The sequence below is a fragment of the Equus caballus genome, chromosome 18 (genome assembly GCF_041296265.1).
Source record: "Equus caballus isolate H_3958 breed thoroughbred chromosome 18, TB-T2T, whole genome shotgun sequence".
In the NCBI taxonomy this organism is placed as follows: Eukaryota; Metazoa; Chordata; class Mammalia; order Perissodactyla; family Equidae; genus Equus; species Equus caballus.
The window spans coordinates 58070303-58097640 of NC_091701.1; the positions used below are offsets into that span (position 1 = coordinate 58070303).

At 40.4% G+C, this 27338-nt stretch overlaps 1 protein-coding gene across 3 annotated transcripts in view; it reads right to left on the reverse strand.

The window, feature by feature from the left end:
• The window catches only part of SESTD1 (SEC14 and spectrin domain containing 1), a 114931-nt gene extending 110401 nt beyond the window's left edge, over positions 1–4530 (reverse strand). The window contains exon 1 of one of the 3 annotated variants that reach the window (XM_023622126.2): positions 4245–4530. The gene's annotated coding sequence lies outside the window, so the exon portion shown is untranslated. Of the gene's footprint in view, positions 1–3910; positions 4109–4244 lie in introns of those variants that run through there. The other 2 variants (XM_023622128.2, XM_023622127.2) reach the window with 2 other exon arrangements.
• Between the last annotated feature and the right edge of the window lie 22808 nt (positions 4531–27338).

Here is a 27338-nt window from a genome sequence, read left to right on the forward strand (position 1 = left end):
AATGCAAAGATATAGGTTTGGAACTATAAACCCCAAACTGTTAACAATAGTTTACCTGAGACAGGAGTAGTCTTAGGAGTGAAAGGGCGGCAACAAGAAGTAAAGGGAGATTTTCAGCTTTTTCTCTGTATATCCATGTATTATTGAATTTTTATAATTAACATGTATCATGTTTGACAATTAAAATATATAAATGAAAAGGCCTAAATATTCATTTCTTGTATTTCCTCTACTTGTTATAGTGAAAACTACTTCTTTTATTCACTCATTGGGCATTCATTTAATAAGCACTCAGGACACAACTCCTATGTGCAGGCACCGAGCTAACCAGCACCTGTGCCAGCCACTGGGCACTCAGACCCTATTTTTTTAAACCCAGGATGGAACAACAGTTACTTCCTTCCATAAAATATAGCGTTGAGTTTTAAGTCAAGTTCTTATTTTATATCATTTGTTATTTTTTAGGTTGTATGCCAGGAATAAGAAATATATTTCTTCTGAAATTTGTACTGTTTTTATTCTAAAAAGAGTACCAAGTCATTTTTATTTATTCTTGCAATTAAAAAAAGGTCTTTGTATTCATTTATTCAACAAAGGTTATAGTTGCTAAGTGTCAGGCTCTATGCTGGACAATGGACACGTAAAGATGAACAAACAGCATATGGCCTCTACCTACCACCAAGGAGCTGAGAATTTTACATCCATGCTATGTCTGATACAGACAAGTACATAAAACCCAAAATAAGTACCTTAGTAATCCTGCACTTCAAAACGAAATTGGCAAACTGCCCTGTCCAAAAATGAAAGTTAAGTTTAATCCAGAAAAATTTTAATGTTTATGAAAAATGTTAAATTATTCAATTATTTTGAGGTTAAAGGGAATAAATTAGTGGGGAAGCAGAGAACATGGAAGCAGAAGGGAACTAGAAAGCAGAATATCTCAGTGAACAGTGAGTTTTAGGATTGGCTACGCCACTAAGAAGCTGTTACTGGGTTTAACTGCTCCGTGTCCCCACAGGAAATATGGAAATGATATTATTATTGTTATTAGGATACGAGAAAACAAAGAATTTATTTGAAAAAGCGTAACAAAATCTGGTGAATATGAGGCAGTGTGGCCACAACGCTTGCTATTTTGTTATCTGGTTTAATGTTTTACGTATTTATTTTTCCCCTACTTTGTCAATAATTAGCCAAGAAAATTGGAAAACACAATTTAACTTCTGTATGCCTCATGAACTGGAAAGAATGCAGGAAACAGAGTCGGAAGACCTGAGTTTACATTCAGACTCTGACTCTTACTCCTGTAAGGTTAAAAAATGAGCAAATTATTTAACCTCTTTGCAGCTTAGTTTCCTAGCAGTAAAACAGGGATAAATTTATCTTGCAGGATTATTGCAAAGACTAAATGAGAAGATACATTTGAAAAACATAAACTCAGAAACTACTATAAATTAAATAGATATTTTTCCAAAGAAGATATACAAATGGGCAATAAGAATGCTCAACCTTATTAGCCATTAGGGAAATGTAAATAAAAACCACAATGAGATGCCACTTGACACCCACTAGGATGGCTGTCATCAAAAAGACAATATTAACAAATGCTGGAGAAAAGAGAACTCTCCTACTTGCTGGTGGGAATGTAAAATGGTGCAGCAGCTATGGAAGAGCTTGGCAGTTCCTCAAGAAGTTAAACAGAGTCGTCATACGACCCAGCAATTCCACATCTCAGTATACACCCAGAGAACTGAAAACACATGTCCACGCAAAAACTTGTAAATGAGCGTTCATAGCAGCATTACTCAACAGCCAAAAAGTGGAAATAAGCCAAAGGTCCAACTGACGAATGGATAAACAAAATGTGGCACAGCCATACAATGGAATATTATCCAGCCATAAAAAGAAATGAAGTACTGATACATGCATAATATGGATGAACCCTGAAAATATTATACTAAGTGAAAGACACAGAGAGCCACATACTGTATGATTTCGTTTATACGAAATGTCCAGAACAGGCAAATCCACAGACAAAAAGATCAGGGGCTGTCAAGTGCTGGGGAGGGGGAATGGGAGTGACAGCTAACGGGTATGGGATTTCTTTTCAGGATGACAAAAATGTTCTTGAATTAGTGATGATGTCTGCACTAGCTTGTGAATATACTAAAACCACTGAATTGTACACTTTAAAAGAGTGAATTCTATGGTATATGAGATATCTCAATAAAAGAAAACTATTATAGAAATCTAAGTTTTGGCTACTTTTCATTATTAAATATCCTACTTTTGTCAAGAGGTTGTTCCTGTTGCTTGTAATAGCTATGAAAGCTCTCTGAAGTTAGATGTTACACAGATGAATGGTATTTTTAACAAAGTAAAACTACTAATTATGCCAGAGAAACCTTCTACAGGTCAGATTAATTTGGTATAATTTTATTTCTTCAAAAGAGAAGTCCTTATTAATACTAAGTTTGTTCTTAGGGAGTAGAAAGAGTTTCAAGGAGTCGTTACAGAGTACCCGAAAAAAACAGGTCAAAATGTAATATTATCTGCTTTTGTAATTAGTGATTTAGTTTTCAGATATGCTGGTCAACCAACTAAAATCCATGCAGATGGGAACTTTGCAACCTCCACCACTTTCCACGTTCTGCATTCTGCTACCAGATCTCCAGGTCCACCATCAGCTTCTAATCTCATCCATCAATTATTCCATCCAATTATTATTCACAGGGGTGAAAATGCTTGGTAAACTCTTTAAATACAACCAATTCATTCCTTAATGTTGGGGAATTTATAGAGTAGGCCCAATTTTGAAGGTTAAATTTAGTGTGGATTGTCTGAATAAATATGCAGCAAAATGATTTCCTGGAATTTGAGATAGAAAAACAATCTATAGAGTTGTGTAATGCTTTCTGAGTCCTTTCAGGGCTTTCTCATGTATTTGGTCATGGGGTAAAGACAGTCACCAACTTTCGTCCAAAGTATTATGTATAAAAGCTTCCTGGTTCTAGAACAAAGAAGCATTTTATTGCTCAAAGCAAAAGGAAGATATTTTCCTTCCATTTAGTATTGTTATACTAAAATAGCATACCAATGAAACCAGCTAGGTAACAGCATGACCCAAGGTATGTAAACAAAGATAAACTGTTCTTTATTATGTGTTCTTCCTTGTGAGGGGAGGGAAAAAAAGTTTCTCACATCTAAGAAAATAAGGTTTATCAAGCCAAAGAAAACCATATGGACTAATATTTTCCAATATGGGGGTATTTTGAGTGGCAATTTTAATTTGAGGGTTTGCCAACCTATGCTAGGATGCACGGTGGGTGTACTGGGCACAGCCAAAATGTGAAGAAAGAGGTGACCTGTCAAACAGCTGCTATCAACTTACTCCCTCAACAGCACCTCCAACTTCTCGGGTGATGTCTGTGTAAGAAAGATGTCAAAGCACCAACAGAACCACGGGGGCTGTCACACCAGCAGCAAGTCCAAATCGTGCCTCTCAGGGAGAAATCCCATCCGCACCCTCAAGAGCTGGCCAGACTGTGCGTGGCTCTTTTCTAATATAAGTCTACCTAACATAGAAAAAATAAATACATAACCAGAGATCCTTGCCCAGCCCTTTCTCCCTTCCCTTTGTGACTCCTCCAAAGGCTGGAGGGATGTTAACATCCTGCAGGCCCTCGGAAAGCCAAGCCTCACGCCGCGAGGGAGGCGGCCAGGAGCCTCGGCGCAGCCCGGGGGCCTCGACCCGGCGTCCCCCACCCACCGGGCAGGGCTGGTCCCCGGCCACACAAAGGACCAGCCGCGGGCGCTGGACGCAGGGACTCGTCCCGGGCCGGGAGCCACATCTGGTCCCCGCACGCCGCGAGGACGAGACCCGCCGGAAAATAAGGATTAACGCCCGAACCTGTTGCACCACGCGGGTCCCTTTCACCCAGAAAGGAACAAGGACGCCCGGGACCGGAGGCGCGGGCCGCGGCCACCCCGGCAGGCGGCGCGGAGGCAGGGGCGGCCCGCGGGCTCCCACCTCCGGCGCTTTGTCTGCGGTGGCGGTGGCGGTGGCGGTGGCGGCGGCGGCGCGGGGGCGCCCCTCCCTCAGCCGCGCGGCCCCGCCGCGCCGCGGCCCGCGCCGGCGAAGAAAGCCGGGCCCGCCGCCGCCTCCGCCCGCCCTCGCCGCCCGCCGCGGGGCCTGCGCGCTCCTCCCGCCCGGGTCGCCCGGGCCGCGCGGCGGCCGCACTCACCTGGCTGGTGCTGGCGCGGGCGCTGGCGGCCGGCGGCTCCGGGAGGACGCGGGGACCCGGGAAGGCGCGGGCGGAGAGGAGGGTGAGGCGGGAGGAAGGCGGGCTGGGGGCGGAGCGGGCCCGGGCGGCGGCGGCTCCAGTCACTCGCTCAAATCGCGTCCTGGCCCCTCCGTGCGTCAGGCGAGGGACGGCGGCGCGGGCGGCCCGGCGACCTCCCGCCACCCGCGGCCCGACCCGCGTCCGCGCCGCCCCGCGCGCGCCCGGGGTGCGGCGGCGCAGCGACCCCGCCCGGCCGGGAAGGGGGCGGGGCGGAGAGTCCCCCGGGGCTGGGGCGTGGGGGCTGGGCGAGGAGGGGGCCGCCCACGCCCCCGCAGACCCTGCGAGCCTCCCCGCGCGCAGAGCTCCGACCTCCCAAACCCGCAGGCAGTGCCGGGTCGTGGGAGGAGCACTGGACCTAGAGTCAGGAAGGACCCCGTTACTCGACGTCTTGCGAGTCGTTTGTCCTCTCTGTCCTCATCCTGAAATATATGGTCTCCAAGATTTTCAAAATTCTAATTGTCATCCTCGGTTCGTTGGGATTCCTTTGCCCCCAAGTACCCAGTGTCAGGAGATGACTGGAGATTGCTCTCCCCCAAGTCTGTGGTGTGGCTGAAGAATGAAGGCAGCTGGAGGGGAACGGGTTGTAGCGAGGAAGGGCTGGATTCAGGGTATTTGTTTTTCTTCGGAGAGCTTTCCATGGGACAGTCCAAAATGTATCCACAAATGGTCCTCTGATAATGGCTACTTCCCCATCTTCACCAACCCTAGTTATTTTTCTCCAGATGTACTGACTTCAGAGTCCTCGTTCTTATTTTATTGCGCAAATCATTTTTATGTCATTTCCTGAATTCGGTTCAAAAGAGTCATCAGTTAATACACACAAGCTCAGGGCAGCCATGTGGTCCTAATCCCGAGCCTTCCATATTACTCACTCCACCACTGGCTTCGGTATCACCTAATTCCATTAATAAAATCTTGCCATTCCAACAACTAGGCAACCAAATTTCTCTCTGCTGAAGTTCTCTCTGATTTAAAATTCCACGGATGAATTCTTTCTCTTAATTCTGTAACTAATAATCTGTCTCTGCTGCTTCAACCTCTCTGCCACTCTTTTGGTCAAGCCTTTCTCATTTCACTTCTGCTTCTGTTCCATGTGACTGCCAGAGAATGCTCCCCAAACACAGAGCCTCCCTCTTTAAAATCCTTCAGAGGCTCTCCACCTGGACAACCAGACTCTAGCCAATTACCATGGGATACAAGGCCGTTTATGATCTGATCCCTAGAGCTCATCATCTCCAGCTCTAACTTCCGCAACGTCACACTCAGATTCAACAGGCTCTGTACTGTGCCTTTGTATATTTCCCCCCATCTGAAATCCATCCCTCATTTAACCAGATGAACTCCTACTACCCTTCAAGATAATAAAGATAATGCTTCATTTCCTCTTTGGAATCTTCCCTGACATCCCCTCCTTCCACCACACCCACATCCTCACCCTACAGGCTTAAGGCTGAATTGAATTATCTTTCCTTTCTGCTTTCATAGAACCTTTTATCTGTTCTCTGTGATAATCCTTAGTTTTTATGATAATCCTTTCTGTTTTCCCATTGCTTTGCTTGGTGGTCTTTTCTTACTAGACGGTGAGTTCCTTAAAAGGATAGATATTTTTGTCTAGTTCATTTTTGGCTCCCAGTCATAGCACAGTGCTCAGCACTAAGAAGTTTCTCTTTAAATACTTGCTGAAGTGTTGATGTCATTATTCATTCCAACAGATAGATATTGAGCACATACTCAGCAAGAGGGAAATACGGTACAGTCCACACTCCCTGCCTTGCTTAGCATTCCACAGTATTCCGTTCTTCCTTTTCTAGGTGGCATTCTCTGTTTATCGCTTTAAACCCTCTCCTCCCACCACTCACATTCTTTGCTTGTTTTAATAAAGCAAGAGCATGCCAAACAATCCATTATAGTAATTCACCAAACATCCCTGCCCTTCCTCTTTCCAAACCCTCTAGTTCCACACTGTTTAACCAGTTATTAGATAAGCGTAACTGCTGCTACAGAGAAAACATCGGACTGTAAAAGCAGAGAACGAAGTTTGGGTGCCGTGTTTTCCAGCATGAACGAATGTAAATGGCTCAGCCACTTAAATTCACTAGGCCTCACCTCTGGAGTTCCTTTGGCTCTAGAATTAACCTTCATTTTTAATATTTTGTGTTTAAGGTAAGCATATCCTTCTTTATTATGTGTAAACTTTGGGAACTACCAGATCCTGGCAAAGCAGCTGTCCAGCAAATGCTTGAACTCTGAAGGACGGGGACCTTCTTGTAACCTCACAATGGTATTGATCCTTGAACAGTCCTTCTAGTCCCCACGTTGAACTGAAATGTGCCTCCCTATAAATTTGGTAGGTAGCTATGGTATTGGTAGAAAACACCACTGGATTTAAACTCCAAAGTGGTGTGGCAAATCCCAGTTCTATAACTCCTAGCTGTCTGACCTTGGACAAGAACAAAACAGCTCCAAGTCAGAGTTTGCTCAACTCTAAAAGGGGAAAATAATACTAGTAGTACCTTAAGTCATTATTATAAACCTTAATACAGTGTGTATTGAAGTGCCCAGTGAATCTGAATCTAGTACTAACTGTATTGAGTGCAGATTAGCCAGTTCCTCTTCCATACATAGCCTTGTAAACATTTCAAGTTAGCAACCAGAGCATGTGCCTCCTCATACCCCCTTCCCTCGCATGCCCCATGCCTCTCCTCCATCCACTTTCACCTAAACATACCCTCATCCTTCTTTTTCTTTTTTTCTCCTCCCCAAAGCCCCAGTACATAATTGTATATGCTAGTTGTAGGTCATTCTAGTTCTTCTGTGTGGGATGCCACCACAGCATGGCTTGATGAGCAGTGTGTAGGTCTGCACTCAGGATCCAAACCAGTGCACCCTGGGCTGCCAAAGCAGAGCATGCAAACTTAACCACTTGGCCAGCCCCTAAACATACCCTTGTACCTCTTAAAATGTAGCAGCTAGAAATGAGTCCAACAGTCCAGGTATAAAGAGAGGAATAGAGAAGTACAATTTTCTGCATCCTTTATGAAAATTCATCTTGATATCACATTAATATTTTTCTGCCAACTCACACTGTTCATAAATACCATGTTTTTCACAAATAAAATCAAAGAAAAATACCCCCACACCTTTTTTAAGTCTTTAACACATATACAGCTATAAAACAATATCTCCTCCAACCTGTATTTGTACAATTTGTTTTCAGAGACTAAGTGCAGATCTCTGAATTTATTCATCTTAAACATCACTTTGAGGGGTCGGCCTGTGCCTGAGTGGTTAAGGTCACGTGCTCAGGTTCGGTGGCCCAGGGTTTACATCTCCAGTTCGGATCCTGGGCACAGACCTACACACCACTCATCCAGCCATGCTGTGGCAGCATCCCACATAGAGGAGCTAGAATGACTTACAACTAGGGTATACAACTACGTGCTGGAGCTTTGGGGAGAAGGAAAAAAAATGGATGAAGATTGGCAACAGATGTTAGCTCAGGGCCAATCTTCCTTCACCAAAAATGCATGAAAAAAAAAAAATATATATATCACTTTGGAAATTATGTACCAGGAGCCCCTGCCCAATAGAAATCAACATGAAATGAGAAAGACATTTAGAAAACATTCGGGAGTGTGCAGGGGTGGCAGGGTGGGGGTGGATCCCAAAGGCACTTTAAGCAACAAGTGCCTAAATCCTAATTTCTCCCCTACAACTTCCCTTAGGTTTCTTATTAAAAGGCACGTATTTATCCAAAATGATATAACTTCTCACACTCATCTTGTTTTATTTTTATAAGTTGATGTTGAAAACACCTTTTATGTGCATATGTTTCTCATACATCGCTCACAGGAACTTCTGAAGAACTCACTGAGGTAAGACAGACAGGTATTGTTCTTTCTTTTTTTATTGAAATATGGCTGACATACAATATTATGTTAGTTTCGGGTGTACAACATAGTGATTTGACATTTATGTACATTACGAAACGATCTCTACCATAAGTCTAGTAAAAGACAGACAGGTGTTGTTAATGCCACTGTACTGAAACTTGGCAGGGCTAGGTAATTTGCTGAACGCTTGCTCTGCACCAGAATCTGCTTCTTGGAGAAACTGCCCCACCCATAGCTCTTGTTGAAGGGTGGCCCCAGGCAGTACTCTTTAGTGCTGTGTAATCCCTGGATCACTTCTGATTATCCCTGGGAAGGCATCTGATCTATAAATGACCAAGTCATACCCATTCGAAAATGACCTGGGAAAAAAACTCAATCCAGAAAAGCTGGTCCAATCAGACAAGCAACTGGAGAAGCTGAATCCAAATGGAAGCACAGAGGGTGGCCATGGGCAAGAAGGGCTCTGACAGATGGCGGTGAGAAGGAGTTAGTGTCGGCCAATGACTAAGCAGGAAACATCCATTCACCCATTCATTCAACAAATACTTATGAAGCATCTCCTCTATTTTAGGTGCTGGGGAAACAGGATGGACAAATTACACAAGAATTCTACCTCATGGATCTTGCATTCTGGTGGATGGGACAGGCGATAAATACAATAAATAAGTAAATCAAGGTGGCATTTGAGTTAAGGCTTGAAGTAGGTGAGGCAGCGAGCCTGTGGTAAAGAAAGGACACCTACAATAGAAGCTGAGGGAGCCCCCTGGTAGCGGGCTGATCACGAGTCAGACACGAAGAGAATAGCAAAATCAGGCAACAGTTAGAGAAGGGCTTTCACAATCTAGCTGGGAGCTTTTTGAAAACAAAGTGATCCAGGCACATCCCCAGATGTACTGGACCAGAGCCTTTGCCAGTGGGGCCTCAAACTCTGTATTTTTAAAACACTCCCTAGCTGGTTGGGATGTCCCAGCAGGATGAGAACTCCTGCTCTGGAGGAAAGATCCACAAACTCCTACTGATGCCCTGGGTTCTGAACATCCTTCAAAGTCTGTTGCAGAAAGCCCAACTCGATTTGCATTCCTCTCCTCCTGGGAGGCTTGGTTGTTCCACTTTCCCGTTATTGCTGGGAAACCTGGTATCACGGCTGAGATTTCGGTTTTTCTGATTTACATGTGTATTGTTCACAAACCAAACGAACAAGAACCAAACCCCAACACCCTATTCCCTGAGGTCACATGTTTGAATTTCTATATCTTGTAACCAAAATTGCCTAATATACAGCAGTCACACAGCTGTGAGACGGTGGTGCCAAAACTGGAGCACTGGGCGGGTATTCTTCATTCTGCAACTCTTGCCTTTAGGGGCAAAACAAAAATGGAAATTTGGGAGTATTTAACATTTCAAAAATCAGTATTTGACAAAATTGTCAAAGTGCTGTACTTTAAAATCTAAAAGTGTGTAGCATTTCTTTTAATAATGTGCATTTAGTACATTAGTGAATTTTTAAGAAAAATATCTAATAATTTTATTTAAAATTACCTTGAGTATGCAACTTATCAGTTTTTACAGTTGACATTTTAATTGTAAGCTCAAAAATTCTCTTTCACTGAGGCAGTTGAAAAGATCTGGTATTTTAAAAAAATATACTTTTACGGTTCTGAAATCATACAAGCAAAACTTTTAAGGGGTGTGGTTTTTTTTTGGCCACCTATGAGTTCATCATCTAGGCCGATGTATTTAGAGTCCTTTAGACAACAGGACTTTTTCCAAGGCCAACATAGTTTGCATTCACTTGTCAGGTGGGTTTTTTTTGCCCCCAATCACAGTTTCACAAAATGGTTTTGGTAAACATGCCAAAGGAAAGAGAAAAAGCAGTGTTAGGTTTTTTTGTGAAATCAGCAAAATGTTTTTTCTAACAAAACTAACTTCTTTTTCTAGTTGTGGAATAATAGGATTTTGAAGCTGAAATACACCCCATCTATTCCAACATCTTTGTTTCCCTGTGACCCGGAGAAGTTAAGCAATATACCCAACTCTAGAATTAGTTAACAAAAATCAAAGGCTAGAATCCAGGCTTCCTGAATACTAGTTGATATAAGCTGAAAGGATATGAATATTTGCAGTATCATCTGCATGTGCATAAATAGATGTGGTGCATGATTTAGGCATAATGCAAGTTTATCTCTTAAACATCAATAGTGCTTTAAAAGTGTTCTGAAAATAGAAAATGAAATAAAATTTCAGACTAAGGAAAAGTCCCTAATTTCATAAGCGATCAATTTGCTGTCACTCCTAATTAATATAAACTTTGTAATAGAGATTAACAAAGGAGGCCAAGTTAAAGGCAAATTGTTTTAAATGCTTCTGGCAAAATACAATACATTACATAATAGAGTACAGTAAACTAGCTATGCCAATTTTTATAGTTCTCTCCAATAAATTTTCTTCCAGTAAGTATCATTAAATATTAGTACGATATATGCTCAAATTGGTGTTCTTGAGTCAAAACTCTTTGGTTGCAAATACCAAAATAATTTGAACTGGATTGGGGTGGAAGGATGATGGATTTTTTGGAACAATACTGTGGATTTTCTGAAACAATACTGAGGTGGCTCAAGAGCCCTAAAGGAAGAATTGCATTTCTGGGGACCTCAGAGATCAGAACCAGAGACCCAAGTCTCAAACCTGTCTCTCTCACTTGTCTTTAATCTGTCCAACAGCAAACAAGTCTGTTTTACTACAAGGAGCAGAGCCCCAGGGAGCGCTGGGTGTACATTCTCCAGCTTATGGGTATTTCATGTAGAAAAATATCAGGGGTGGCTGATATTTTGGGTCACGTGAATGTTCAAACACTTGGAACAATAGAACAAGATTGGCCTGGAGGCTGGAGGACTGGGTATCATAACCGGCAGTTCCCATGGTGGGAGGGAGTCTCCCGGAAAGGAGAGAGGAGTATTACCAGGAAAAGGGGAGAGAGGGGCACCAGGCCCACAAAAACAATAGATATGCACTGTAAGATGTATGCTTCTCGAAACCTCATGCTAGAAAATCAATTTTTATGAAGTATTTTATTACCCACTCAAATATTAAAATTATAATGTAAATTACCTCGTCTCATCATTTTATATTAAAAACCTACACTCAAGTACCTTTTTGCTGGTTTGTTGATGCTCCTTTAAAACCCTAGCCTAGAAAAATCCTTCAATTTATTCATGATTATGATAGAAAAATGCAGTTTTGCTTGATCAGAGCATTTATACTTATTACTTGCATTATAGGTCTAAAAATTTTAGATCTAAAAATATTTTATTCAAAGCTGAAGAGGTAAAAGAACTTGATTGTCAAATTCAGACTGCATAGTGAAATATTCGGGTCTCATTTAAAGCTATTAGTTAAATTACAAAGTTCTTTAGTTTCTGTTCCACAGTATTTCAATATGGGGCTAGGTCCTAGTTATTAGTAAGACAGAAAAGAATGTTAAAAACAAGCTTGGTCCAAGTCATAAGGTTTACTCTTGTTTTTCCAATGTGTTCCAGTCATCAGCCTGAATACAAAGGTCAAGAACATTTACCTCAGCCATCAAGCACTGTGTTCTGCTCTCGACTTTTAAAATCTGAGTCCAGAGAGTAAAGTGTTCCCTCCTACTCCCAATTCTCTCGTGGTCAGAAATGGCTCTCTTGTTTATCTACATCTTTAAAAAATCTTGTGTTCTTGAACAAAATAGGGACAAACTACATTTAAGAATAATCCCCACTCATTGCTAGGCTCCTTCCACCCTGTCACTCTCTCCAGCTGCTCTGGAGAGGTGTGTGCCCCTCAGCTGAATGGGCGCTCAGGACAAGTCCCATTGCACAAAGCCGGAGGGGCCACTAGCAACACAAAAGCAAACAACTGATTTGGTTGTGGGATAAAGTGGAAAATGGAAAGAATTGCCTTTTGTATCAGTCCAACTTTTCCTCTCCTTCTGAATAAAACATTATTATGTAACAAAGAGCCTTTAAACAGTTTCTTTCTTTTTTAAATTGGCAATTTGACAAATACACATTGTGTCATCCTGGGTTAGAGCCACTTCTTAGGGTGTGGAGTTACTTGATTCCGGCACTGTAGATCAGTGCGCTCAAAACATGGGACACAAGCTAGCTTCATGCCTCATTGATCCGATCTGAGATTTAGGGAAGGAAACGAATGAAAATCGTGTTTCTCTTTGGATGCTTGAAGAAAGAGAACCACCAAGTAGGCCCTAGTTGACCATTTTATTCCAAAACCTTAACTTTTTGTATAAAAAATTATGCAAATAAACCAAGAAATATATTCTATCACCATTCCTAAAGATGAAAAAAATTATAGTCTAGACTTCTCCGTTTAAAGGATGTCAGCAAATTTGGGGCAAGAACCATTGCTGCTGCTCAGCTTACCCTCCCGAGAAACAATTCTGGAGGTCGTATCTGTACAGAAATTGTCCCTAGGTCCTTTCTAGGGAGAGTGTTCTACTCTGGAGCAGCGTTTGGAGGTTCTGTGTTCCTGGCTGTAACCAGGAAGATGTGTCATTTTAATGTCATATGACCAACTTTTAAGCATTTTACTTGGAACAAAGGTGAGAGTGAACAGAATCATGGGAAAATCTTTCAATGATTTATTTGTTCATGCAACTGAAAATGTAGTGCCAGCATTGCTCCAGAGACGTGGAGATAACAAGGAGGACATTATGAGTACCAGACACTCAATGCAACGTGGTACCTACTAGAGTTGTCATTAAACTCTACACAAAATGGTACGGAGACCCAGAGAAGAGTCACTGCCAGGTGTCTAGTGAAGGCTTCCAGGAAGCTTTGACGCTTGAACTAAATCTAGAAGAAAGAGTTGGCATTGTCCAGGCTGGGAGAAGGGAGAAAAAGCAGAAGAAAGAGTGTATACAGTGGCTGAGAAGTACTCAGAACATGCTACCTGGAGGAGAATTTTGATTATTCTTGCTGTGGCTACATGAGGAGAGGCTCATGCAAGGGAAGATCAAAATGAGAAGAACCTGTGGGCTGGCGTGGAAAATTCCACAGCCTGCAGGAGCCAGTGCAACCTACTGCAGCCAACGAAAATGATTGAAGCTGAGCAGGTCCAGGTGCAAATGCATTTGCTGTGACTGCCTGAGCCATGGCTCACTGGAGGGCACAAAGCCTCTAAAAATAATGCACCAAATTATGCTCACCTCCCAAAATCTGGGAGATTGCCTCTTTCCCCACACCATTGCCAAGAATGGGTATTTACAGTAATATTTTTTGTTCATTAAACAAATATCTATTGAGTGCCTTCTATTATGAGGTATTTGCACTAGGAATTGAGGATACAGCAGTGAATAAAACAAAAATTGCTATCTTCATGGAACTTACATTCTAGTGAGGGGGAGACAGACAAAATAAATAAATAAGTAAAATGTGTAGCTGTCAGATAAATGGTATGGAGGAAAATAAAGGAAAGAAAACTAATAGGGAATGGGAGATAAGTTGGATTTTAGACAGAGTAATGGGGAAGGCCTCACCAAGGAGGTAACCATTGAACAAAGGCTGGAGGATGTGAAAGCAGGAGTCATGCAGACATCTATGGGAAGAGCGTTTCAAGCAGAGGAAATGATAAATCCAAGGCCCTGAGGTGAGATCATACCTGCCTGGGCAGGGAGGTGAAGGGGAGTGGAGTGAGGGGGAAAGGGGTCCTGTAGGGTCTTTTAGGAAATTGGAAAGACTGAGGGTTCTGCTCTGAGCAAACTGAAAAAGCTTTGAATGGTTTTGAGCAGAGGAGTGATAGGTGGGGGTCTGTATTTTTATTTATTTTTTTATTATTATTTTTAATATACTTTTATTTTACCAAATATATCCAGTTCTGACTGTTAAGCCTCTTTTTGTTTTTTGGAAGACTGGCCCTGAGCTAACATCTGTTGCCAATCTTCCTTTTATTTTTTTTCCTTCCCCAAAGCCCCCACTGCATAGTTATATATCCTAGTTGTAGGTACTCCTACTTCTGTGTGGAACACTGCCCCAGCATGGCTTGATGAGCAGTGCTAGGTCCTTGCCCAGGATCTGAACTGGCGAACCCTGGACCACCAAAGCAGAGCATGCAAACTTAACCACTTGGCCACTGGGCCGGCCCCTGACTATTAAGTCTGAAAACTCACTTTTTATTTTTTCTGAGCAAGATTTGCCCTGAGCTAACGTCTGTTCCAATCTTCCTCTATTTTGTATGTGTGTCACTGCCACAGCATGGCTGCCAATGAGTGGTGGTATAGGTCTGCGCTCAGGAACTGAACGTGGGCTGCCAAAGCAGAGTGCCACAAACTTAAGCACTAGGCCAAACACTCACGGTGCCTGCTGTGTGCAGAACCGAAGGCCTTGGGGGAAGGGAAGAAATGCAGAGACCACCTGAAAGATGAGAGCTACTACTCAGGACAGACACGAGGTGGCTTGGCTCAGTGTGGGGGCAGTGGGGGTGGGAGGAAGTAGTTAGATTCTGGTTATATGTTAAAGATAGAGCACTAGGACTTTCTGACAGATTGGATGTGGGGTATCAGAAAAAAAGAAGAGTCCAGGGATACCTGGGGTTTTTGGTCTGAGCAATTAGAACAGTAATATTCCATTTACTATGGGGAAAATTGTGGGAAGGGGAGCAGTTTGGGCTGGGGGAATAGAAAAGGGGGTGCTTAATAATGTGATTTTGAAAATATTAGCTTTGAGATACTTAGCAGACAATAAACATAAATTCAGAATAAGCAGCCAGATATACATGAGTCTGGAGTTAAAGGGAGAGGTCTAAACTAGAAATGTACATTTGGAAATTGTTGGTGTAGCAGGGTACAGGTAGTGTTAAAGCCTTGAGATTCGGTAAGATTAATGAGAGCAAGTGTAGAGAAGAAGGCTGAGGACTCAGCTCCAGAGCACCCCCCAACACTTAGAGACCGGGAAGATGAGGAGGAATCAACAAAGGAGACTTAGAAGGAGCAGCCAGAGAGGTTGGAGAAAAACAGGAGAATGTGTTATCCTGGAACTCAAGTAAAGAAAGTGTTTCACAGAGAAGGGAGTGATCAACTCTGTCAAATGCTTCTGAGAGGGTGAATTTATTAGTTAGGGTTCCCCAAGAAACAGAACCAAAGGATGTACACACACACACACACACACACGCATACATAAAGAGATTTATTTTAACGAATTAGCTCAAGCAATTATAGAGGCTGTCAGGTCCCAAATCTGCAGGATGGGCCAGCAGGCTGGAGACCCAAGAAGGATTGATGCTGTGGTTCAAGTCCCAAGGCCTTCTGCTGCAGAATTCCTCTTGTTGGGCGAAATGTCTGTCTTTCATTCTATTCAGTCCTTCAGCTGAATGGATAAGGCCTGTCCACATGATTGAGGGCAATCTGCTTTACTCAAAGTCTACCAACTTAAACATAAATCTCATCCAAAAACATGTTCATTGAAACATTCAGAAAAATGTTTGACCAAATATCTGGGCACTGTGGCCCAGCCAAGTTGATACATAAAATTAACTGTCACAGGAAGTAAGATGAAGCTGAGAAGTGGCCATTGGATTTAGCAACATAGAGGTTATTGGTGACCTTAGGAAGCACAGTTTTGATGGAATGGTGGGAGAAGAAAGCTTGATGGGAAGGGAGGGGTCCATTAGAAAATGGGAGGTGGGCCTCTTCTGCTGCAAACTGAAAAGGCCATGCACATCTGGGTTCACAGGACATGGGGGAAAGTAAATGCAGTAGTGGGCTGTAAGCCACCAGGGTGGACTGACCTGATGCTGGTTGCCAGCACACAGAGAAACCTAGGAGCAGGATGGGGACTAGTGGAGAGCAGAACTCTCATGAAGCTGGAGACCTAAAAAGGTCTGACAGTGATTCCAGGTCCCCAATGGGGCATGCGGCTCCACACAGAAGATGAGTTTTGGAGAAACACATCCTCAATTTAAGTCTGCAAGATTCCCACAGATTAATGTCAACTAAAAGAGAGTTCATAATCAAAGAGTATAAAAAATATAAGCAACCAAATTCATGAGAGTATCAGAAACAACAAACATCAGATCTTGTCCCCATGTGTTTCAAATATTGAAGTTATCAGACAAAGAATATGAAAAAATTATTATGAAATTTTTTATATATATATTTTTATTGTGGTAACATTGGTTTATAACAGTATATAAATTTCAGGTGTACATCATTATATTTTGATTCCTATGTAGATTACATCATGCTCACCACCCAAAGACTAATTACAATCCATCACCACACATCTGTGCCTAATCACCCCTTCTGTCCTCCTTTCCCATTTCCCCTCTGGTAACCACCAATCCAATCTCTGTCTCTATGTGATTGTTTGTTGTTGTTTTTATCTTCTATCTATGAGTGAGATCATACAGTGTTTGGTTTTCTCCCTCTGACTTATTTCGCTTAGCATAATACCCTCAAGGTCCATCCATGTTGTCACAAATGGCTGGATTTCATTGTTTCTTATGGCTGAGTAGTATTCCATTGTGTATATATACCACATCATCTTTATCTGTTCGTCCCTTGATGGGCACCTAGGTTGCTTGCAAGTCTTGGCTGTTGTGAATCAGGCTGCAGTGAATATAGTGGTGCATCTGTCCTTACACATTTATATTTTCACGTTCTTTGGATAAACACCCAGCAGTGGAATAGCTGGGTCATATGGTAGTTCTATTCTTAATTTTTTGAAGACTCTCCACAATGTTTTCCATTGTAGCTGCACCAGTTTGCACTCCCACCGGCAGTGCATGAGAGTTCCTTTCTCTCCACATCCTCTCCATTATGAAATGTTTAAAGAAGTAAAAGATGAGCAAGCAATGAGACTCTCCACAAGATCAGGCATATTTGAAAACAAACTGAATAAATCTTTAGAAATAAAAAATAGAATTGTTAAAAAAATCTCAATTGATTGGTTATAACACATATTAGTTGCAGCTGCATAAAAATAAAGATAAATTAGGACAGATCTGAAGAAATTATATGGAATGCACTACAGAAGATAAGCAGATGGCGAATATGAAAAGTTAACTGATATGACGACAGTCATATGAGATCACTAGGAAGAGGAAAAGAGAAAGCCTGTTTGCTCCACAGGCCTAGCATCGAGTAGGTGAGAAGAAGACACAACCCACAGGGTTCATACACACCAACCTTGAGTCTGACCAGGTGCCACCAAATTTTAGATTGATCTAATTAGTGTTTCCTCCTTTAGGGGAAGCTGGGGAGGGGACTGGGAAAATGGCAGAGCCAACAGAAGTTCTTTGTCCTAGTTACCAATAATAAATGTGAGGCATAAACAGTGGAATTACTTACAACGTGCATGGTTTAAGACGGGACCAAAATCTTCCTGTAAACCCACCTTGCCATATGACATCAGAGTTGTCCTGTGGGTAGTTTCTTCTTCTGTGCCTACAAACATACTTAAGTTTCTATTTATTTATACAAACCAAAATTCAAAGCACCCTTTCAAGCTATTGTCTTCTCTTTCCCCTTCCATTCAGTGACAAATTTCTTGGGGGAAAAAACTCCTCTGGACTTGAAATGATTATTTGTTCACCAGTCATTCATTTCTTGCTGCCTCCCTACTTCATTGACTGAAACAGTTCTTTCAAAGCTAACAATAACTACTTACTGTATTCAATGAATTTTCTTCCTCTCTTCCCTCCTTATGCTTCTTTTAATTAACAAACGTTTGTTAAGTTTTTACTAGTCTCTGAAGAAGACCCTGGAGATGAAAAGATAAGATAGTTCTCCGATATCAAGTAGTTTACAGTCTACTTATGAAATAAGACATGTGCACAATGAAGTGAAATAAAGCACTAAAAGAAAAAGTGGAACCACAAATGAGGGAATAACCATTTTTACCTGGGGGAGTCAGAAAGGCTTTAACTTGAGTTTTCTTGAAAGAGACCAGGCAGATGCACAAAGACTATGGCATCATTCAAGGCAGATGAAGCACGAGAGCACAGGTAAGAGGCATAAAGCATCCAGGTGTGGTTGAGGGTACTGCAAACAGCTCAATATGCTTGGGACAAAAGAACCTAGATGGGCATTAGGGCTAGAATGAAAGGCTGTGAACAATTAGGGCTAGAATGAAAGGCTGTGAACAATTATGGAAGGCTTTGAACCCATTCAAAGGAGTATGGACTTTATCTTATGGGCACTAAATGAAGTCCTAAAAGGCTCCTTTTTTTCTCCTTCTCACTATATTTGCAAATTAGAAATAACGTTCTTCAAGGAAGATGGAGTCTTAATTGGAAGGCTATAGAGGTTGAGGAAGGACCATTTGGGAAGCTTTTAAGTTCGGAGTGAGAGGGTAAGGATCTGAAGTAAGAAGGGGACAGGTAGGTGTGAGAGATGGTGAACCGAGTGAATGACAGATGACAGTCCCATCACGAGAGAGAGGAGCAATTTTAAGAGGATCTTCTTAGAGATGAGGAGTGTGGGCTGGTTGGACATCCCAAAAACTATCTACTCAAATTGATGACCATGTATTAATTACTTTTTGGCCTTCTTGGTTTTTGTTGTTTTTATAGTATTGACCATTTTCCTCCTTTTAAAATACATACCTTTCATTGCAGATAATTTGAAACATGTTGAAGAGTAGGAAAAGCCACCAGTGATCTGATAGTACAGAGATCATAGAACAACTTGAAAGTGTGAGCCATGTGCATATGCACATTTGTAGAAAATTGTTTCATACCCTACATAGAATGTTGTATCCTGCTTTTAACATTCAATTGTATACTATGAGCACTGTTCTGCATAATGAGATAATCTTTGAACATAGAGTTTTAATGGCTGTATAGTGTTTTACTACACTTTATTTACCTACTGATGAACATTGAGATTGACTTCTGTTTTGCTATCTGATATAACGTTGTGATGAACACCTTTGCATATAACATTAGATCACCTTGATTATTTCCTTGGTAGAAATTCCTCCAAGTGAAATTGCAGTGTCAAGTTTATGAACAATTATAAAGTCCCATGTTGACAAACTGCTTTCCAAATATACTGTCTCAATTGATGTTCCCATTAGCCCTGAGAATTGCATTAAAATTTTTTTCTTTTCTAAGTGTGTAGGCAAAGATTTCTTCTTTTAATTTGTATTTCCTGAATTACAGGTTAATACATTTATTGGAAATCTGTATGCTCTTGTTTTGGGAATTGTCCTTGCATTTTCTTTGATCATTTTTCTGTTAGAATGTTGTTTTTTCTTAATTTTTATTAGTTTTTTATATATTAAGTATACTGATCTTTTTGGTCTGCCGTGCTTTTTTATAAATATTGATATACAAAGTTTTACAATTATTATAGCTAAATGTATTTAGCTTTTCCTTTAGAAGATTGAGTTCCTTCGCCAACGCTTCTCTTTCAATGCCTGTGACTGTTTTATCCCATGTCCTATTTCTCAGTCCATTTCACGATGGTGTCTAGCTGACACTTTTTCCTCCTTCAAATAGAGACATTTGTCATAGTTCTTGGTCTGTTTATGTCAACGTACTTACACTCAGAGATCTCATCTATTCCCAAGGTTTCAGTGTTTTTAAACATTGACTCTCTTAATCTAAAAATATTTTTGAGTGAGTAATATATGCATATAGTATGAAATTCAAAAGTACAAAATAATATACAGTGAAAAATGAATCTCTTTTTCTCCCTGACTCCCAGCCATCTGATTTCTCTTCTAGGAGGCAACCACTATTACTGTCTCTTGTGGAGCCTTCTAAGAATATTCTTTGCATTTATAAATATATGAGATGGTGTATATGTATAATTTTCCCCACATAAATATCAACATGTTATGTACACTGTTCTACACATTACTGTTTTCACTTAACAATAGATTTTGGTGATCTTTGCACATGAGACAGAATTGTATTTCATTATTTGAATATATCATAACTTTTTTAAACTTGTCTCTCTAGTCTGCTTCAAGTCTATTACAATCTATTATAGACGTCATTTTGTACTTTTAGGATAAGGACCTAGGACCAGAATTGCTAGGTCAAAAAGCATTTATTATTTTGATTGATTATTGCAAATTGCCTTTCAGTGAGGTCGTACCAATTTACAGCCCCTCCAGCAATGCTTGGTAATTGTGTTATAAAATCTTTTGGATTTTGACAGTCTGATAGGTGAAAGATAGGATCTCAGAGTCGTATATAATTGGGTGAGGATTGGTGTCTTTTTTATACATTAAAGAGTGATCTGTGTTTCCCTTCTAGTAAACTATGTTTTTAATATTCTTTGACCCCCTCCTCCTATTTTTTATTGAATAGTTGGTCTTTTTTCTTATTAATTTATAGGAATTTGCTTCTATGTTGTAAATATTATTTCCTAATTTTTAGTTTATGTTGGATGATTTTGTTTCCTCCTCAATATAAAGTGCCATTTCTATCACCTCCTTATGTTTTGTGGTCAATTTCTGGACATTCTGTTTTATTGATGAACATGCTCCAACCTATTTTAATTACTGCAATTTTATATTACATAGTAGGAAGTTCCTTCTTATTTCTCCTTTCTGAATTTTTCCCGGCTATTCTTGCTTATGTATTTTTACATATGAACTTTAGAAAATTTAGAATATCTAGTTCTAAATTTTAAGAATTCTTATTGTCAAGCTTATTAGGATCAAGTTAAATTTACAGACTGATTTAGGAAGAATTGACATCTTTATGATTCCGAGTCTTCCTATCCAAGAACAAAATGTGTTTTTGATTTGTTCAAGTCTTCTTTTGTGTCCCTCAGCAGTGCTTTTATTGTTTCTTCTGTATAAATGATGCGCATTTATCTTAAAGTTGATTCTCACATATTTCATGTTTTTGTTGCTACCATAACATCTTACATCTGGATACAAATCACTTTCAAATTGATATCTCTACTTTAATGTCTTTTAGAAGCACCACAATACATGTGCAGCTGTATTTTAGATATTTCCACTAGAAAGTTCTGCTGTTACTTTAAACTCAACAAATTCTAAATATGACTCATCATCCTCCATTAGCCAAAGTGCCATCTGTCTTCTTCAGGTTTGTATCTTAGCAGTGCCCAGTACAGGGTCACGTGCTGGGACACAGTGGGTCTATAAATGTCATCTGAGTTGAAACACTTGGATGTGTGCCTTCTCTCTCTTTTCTTCTCTACTACTCTCTATCTCTGTCACACAGACACACACACTGAGGGCCAGATACATAGCTTGTGGGGCAAAGAACAAAATAAAAATAAAGGGCACTTTGTTGAAAAAGCAAGAAAAAAGTGTTATGAAAGGTACTAAAACATAAAGCTTTTTCCTTGTGGGTCCTACTTGAGACCCAGTGACTATCCTCTTCCTCAACAGCTCTTTATCTGATGATGTTAACGTTCAGTTGATGATCATTTTCTGAATCATTGTTATATTTGAGGCAGCAAAATGGTATTCTTTCACCTGTGGAGAAGAAAAATGTCTGACAACAGCTAATGCTTCTTTTAGAAGCTCCACTAACAAAAATGGGTTGTCCTTTCTGAAGAGAAGGGGCAATTGACACCCGGGGGTTTAAACCAAGGACAGTGAATTGGGTAGAAAGGCAAAGAAAAGTCTGTGGAATAAGAAACATACTAAACAGGAGTCTTTTTCTTCTGAGAGCTCTCTGGGCATGCCAGCAGGAATAGTAGCCATCTCCTGCTAAACTAAAGCTGTCCTCAACGTCCTTGGGCTAGTAAAAAAGAGTAAGAAGATAGAACAGGAGTCAACAAATGATGGCCCACGGGCAAATTCCGGCAGGCAGCCTGCTTTCGTAAATAGTTTTATTGGAATAAAGCCCCGTCCATTGGTTTACACGTTCACTTGTTTGCATTGTCTATGGCTGCTTTCACTCTGTAACAGCACATTTGAGTAGTTGTGACAGAGACTGAATGGCCCACAAAGCCTGAAATATTTACTCTCTGGTCCTTTACTGAAAAAGTTTGCAGACGCCTGGTAGTGTATCTGCAAGAGTGTTTGATAAGATGTGACTTTTTTCCAGGCTTATATGGAGCAGCTCCAAGCAAGTGAAGAATGACACACTCAATTAAGAAGATGGAGTCCTGTAGATGAAAAGCAATAAGAATTGATTTTTAGCTTAGCACTGGCTCTAGAGCCAGCCTGCCTGGGTTCAAGTCATGACTTTATCACTTACGAGCTGTGTGACCTTAGGGGAGATTCTTTACCTCTCTGAACCTTATGTTCTTTGTATAATGACAATAATAATCTTACCTACCTTATAAGATGGTTGTGAGGATTAAGATAACACATATAAACCTCTTGGTCTAGCATCTGGTATATAGCAAGGTTCATTAACAGCTATTACTATGTTAAGCAATTCTGACATGATTTTGTATTTCCTAAAGCGTTTAAGACAATAAAATGGAGAAATATTGATTGAATTAATGTTTTTATAGTCAAGATAAAGTGGAATGTGTCTGATGATGGCCCAGGTATCAGGAGAAATTGTGATATATTTTGAAGACTGTAAACAGAGATCTGTCTGGTTTTGGAAGAGGGAAAAAGACAACCATGAAATGAAGCCTCATCTCTGAAACAGAAGAAAAATGACGAATTCCATATCCAAGTATTTATAATATTTAGTAATTCTTTTGATCTTTTTTGAAGAATTATCATTAGGTAATTTAAATAGCATCTGATACTTGGTTGAAACCACTGAGTGAGTCCAGGTTTCTGTTTGTAAAGCTACATCAATAAGATTTAAATATAACTATAGAAATTAAAATCAGTTAATTATTTGTGGGCATTATTGGTTTGAATACATTAAAAAAATGCCACGTGATTTAGTACAATAGAAGTGTTAATCCTCTGTTGCTTTTTACCCTCACTCACTCATTCAACGAAAACTTATTGAGCACTTAAAATGTGCCGCACTCTGCACGTTACAGGATTCTGTTAGTGGATATATTTACGTGTGTGTGTATTTGCATTTGAATTTATGTGAATATAAAATGTTTTCTAAAAGTACTTTACATACATATTGCATCAGTTAATTTCAAAACTATGCTCTAATGTGGGGAGAGATTTTGTGGTTTTTATTTCCATTTGAAATTTTTTTTAAAAAAATTGAAAAATAAGGGTGACCCAATGGCACAGTAGTTAAATTCGTGTGCTCCGTGTTGGCAGCCCAGGGTTCACCGGTTCAGGTTCCAGGTGTGGACCTATACACTGGTTGTCAATCCATGCTGTGGCAATGTCCAATATACAATATAGAGGAAGATTGGCATGGATGCTCAGGGACAATCTTCCTCAAGCAAAAAGAGGAAGATTGGCAACAGATGTTAGCTCAGGGCCAATCTTCCTCACCAAAAAAGCAAAACAAAAAAACCACCTTGTACTTCTTTCTGGTTTTCAAATCTTGCTCACATCTATTAATGCATGTACTCAGGTCTGAGATAGAGTAGAGAGCAATCCCCTCTCATTGATAAGGAAGTCAAGGCTCTGAAGAATTAAAGGATTTACTGGAGGCTGTGAAATTGTTCAGTGAGCCCCAGAATTCAGAGTTGGGTGCCCCTTACCATCCACTTTTTAAATTAAGTCCATATAGAATTCTCTTTTAGAACCTCATCATGTTCTGAGATCTCCCCTACCAAGATCTGTCACTCTAGTCCACACAGGAATCAGTGTTAGAGTCAGGAATAAATTGAGATCTACTTACTCTCAAACCACTATACGTTCCACAGCTTCCTAAATATTTTTGTCAAATAAAAAGGTCTTTTTTTCTTAAAATTTCTGAATCTGAACAGCTAAGACTGTACACACAGGCACACAATTAACCATATTAGTCTCTAGAAAATTTTAATCATATAGAAAATTCAGAAAAAGCTCATATGTCAGGGAGAATTTTACACTGAAAGAGTTTGTCAAAACCACTATTTTGAACTGAGGGACAAAGAGCCATTTCATGTACATAATAAAGAGTGGACCTACCACCTACTTAGTATTTTCCTATTCATTGTTCTCCTAAGTAACACAAATTTGGAGTCCAGTGTTTGCTTAGAAACTCTTCTGTGAAGCCTGAAATATACAAATGTTGGACATATTAAATGCAGCTGATATGTGTCCTGGGTAGCTGAACATTTAAGTTGGTGTGTGTGACTCAAAAGAAGGAGATGGTTGTTTTCCCATCTGATGCTTCCTCATTTCCCTTACCACTACCTACAAATGCTGCTCCCACAGGAAATTAAAGTCCTGAGGTATGCTGGAGTAAGCTGTTTATTATTGAATATTTTCCATAAAATGGCTCAAAGAAGAGTAGAATAAAATCCTTGAGGGCAGGGACTTCCCTCTTGTTTGTTGCACTTTCATGTACTTACTTTATTTAAAACAACAACTGGAGTCCCAATAACACAATGGAATTCAATATATGATGCAATTCAACCAGGAACATGCAAACTTCCCTGCATGAGCTGAAGGGTAGGTCCACGCACTGCCCACATCTTAAGACACAAGGGGAGATGCCAACTATTCAGCAGACTTAAAATTTCCTGTTGGGTTATAGTCCAATTCTCTTGTCCTATGTAGTAATTGCAATGAAGTTCAGAAGAATAATCTGAAATAAGCAACTAAGAAAGCTCTATATTTTTCTATGCCTAAAAAGAGAGAGAGAAGCTATTTTAGGACTTAGTTTCTTTCAAAACCCTTCAAAGGCTTTGCATCTCTCTCAAAATCACTTTCAAGGCTCTCTTAGCTTGAGTTCCCTAGACATAGATACCAAGATGGAGAGGTGCATCTGGAAAGTTTACTTGCAAGTGCTCTCAGAAAATATAATTGTAAAGAAAAAAGGCAGAGCAAAAAGCTGAACTACAGTTGGTTACAAATAAGACTCCAGTCAATTTTAAAGGGAGGTCTAAGCTGGAGTGGACAAGTTGAGGGAAGCAGGCAGGGCCATTGTATTCCCACATTAGCTTGTCATTAATCATGGGCTGCTCCCTGAAAGGGATGAAACCTTAGGGGAGGCAGTTTTCTGCAGCCAAGGGCCAGGACCATGGAAAGACACACAGTCAACCTAATTGGCAGAAACTAGAGATGGGTGCCACAGTCCTGAGGAGAGGGTTTGGATGGCATGCCATTGCGTGACTACAAGGCCTCACATGATGGAACCCCTTCATATCACTGTCCTCATCCCCTCTCTAGGTGCATTGGGCTCCTTACTAGTTCCTGAAACTGCCAGACATGCTCCCCTCTCAGGGCCATCATTCTCCCTGTTTCCTCTATCTGGAACTCTCCCAAGATGATCCACTGTCCCGGTTTGCCTTGGGTGGGACTGCCCTGGTTTTAGCACCACAGGTCTTGCATCCTGGGAAACCCCTTAGTCCCAGGCAAGCCAGGGTGGTTGGTCACCTATACCTCCTCCAGATACCACATGCTTCATTCCCTTACCTCCTTCAGGTTTTGGCTTAGATGTCATCTTTCCTGACCATCCTATTTAAAATTGTACCCTCTTACTTCCACGTACATATTCCCAGTTCTCTTTCCCTGCTTTTATTTTTTTTTTCTGGGGCACTTAACACCTTCTAATATAGTGTATCACTTATTTGTTTTATTTAGTTTAGGAATATAAACTCCATGAGGACAGTTCCTGGCACATAGTAGGCACTTCATAAGTGTATGTTGAATGAATGAGATAAATATTTCTAATATTTTATAGACAATATATAGTTCCCGGTTCATATGAAATGTATGCCGTCCTTTAACTATTAGCTAAAAATATTCAGATGGCAATCATTTATTGTTGTTAATTATTTAGCAATTATGCTGCTAAAAGGTCAAATTGATCACAGAAGCATTTCTTTGGTAAGCGAATGGAGAAAGGCTTTAAAATTAAATCATTCTACTTGGTGGTTGATGGTAATGACATGCTATTTTTAAATTATGTGAAATCATTGAACAGATTACTTATTTAGAATTTGCAGCTTGAAAAAATAGGCTGGAAAATGGGGCAATCTGCTTGACTGACAGCATGGCCCACTGTGAAATTAACATATGGTAGCAGCCATTTCCTGAACACATCTTTATGAGCAAACGTTTAAAAGGGGCACAGGACAGCTATGAGACTGAAATTCCAACAGCTGTGAAGTCAAAGCATTAGATTTTGCTTTATCTTCAGTGATCTATATTTTCTTCAATAAGAAGGGCAGAGGAAGAGAAACAAGTGTCATTTGGAGAGAGAGATATTTATTTGCACTTGAACAAAAATGTTTCGGAAGATATAATAGATACCCGAACACACATTTCCATTTCCGTGAAATGTAATAAATGCCTAAGAACTTAGCCCAAACTAGAGTTCCTCTGCTCCACAAAGAGTGAAATATGATAAGAAATATGAAGCGGTCTCTCACAGTATTTAAATGGACTTTTTTGCTTTTGGTTTTAGTAGAAAATAACATCCCTCCAAACCCATTTATCAGCCAACTTTTTTTTTCTCCCCAAAGCCCCAGTACCTAGTTGTATATGCTAGTTGTATGTCTTCTGGTTCTTCTATGTGGCCTCAGCATCGCTTGATGAATGGCACCTAGGTCTGTGCCCAGGACCTGAGCTGGCAGACCCCTGGCAGCCAAAGTGGAGCATGTGAACTTAACCACTATGGCACTGGACCAGCCGCTATCAGCCAGTTTTTAATATGGACAAATAATTATTACTCTCAAGCAGTGAAGAATTTTTAAAACCAAAAATGTAGAAAATTCTTCTTTAATTATATGTCTAAAATATTTTATCCTAAGAAAATGTAAGAAATGAAACCTAACTGAACACATTGCACCTAATAAGATTTACGCATTTAGCTTCCCATGATTTATGCATAGATTCATAATATCGCTAAAGTTGAGTTAAAATAGGTCTTGTATCTTTGTTCTATTTACAGAACAATAGAAGGAGCTCATTAACCTAAGTATTTTACCTGAAAAAGCTTATGGTTGTAACTCAGGGCCTGAAGGCTCACTTTGCTAATCAAACTTTTGTTTCCTAATATTGAAATGGCAGTGAGTTCAAATAACATTTATTGTCTTTTTGTTGTAATTCTACTAAAGACTAAAGCATTTTACTTTGTGTAC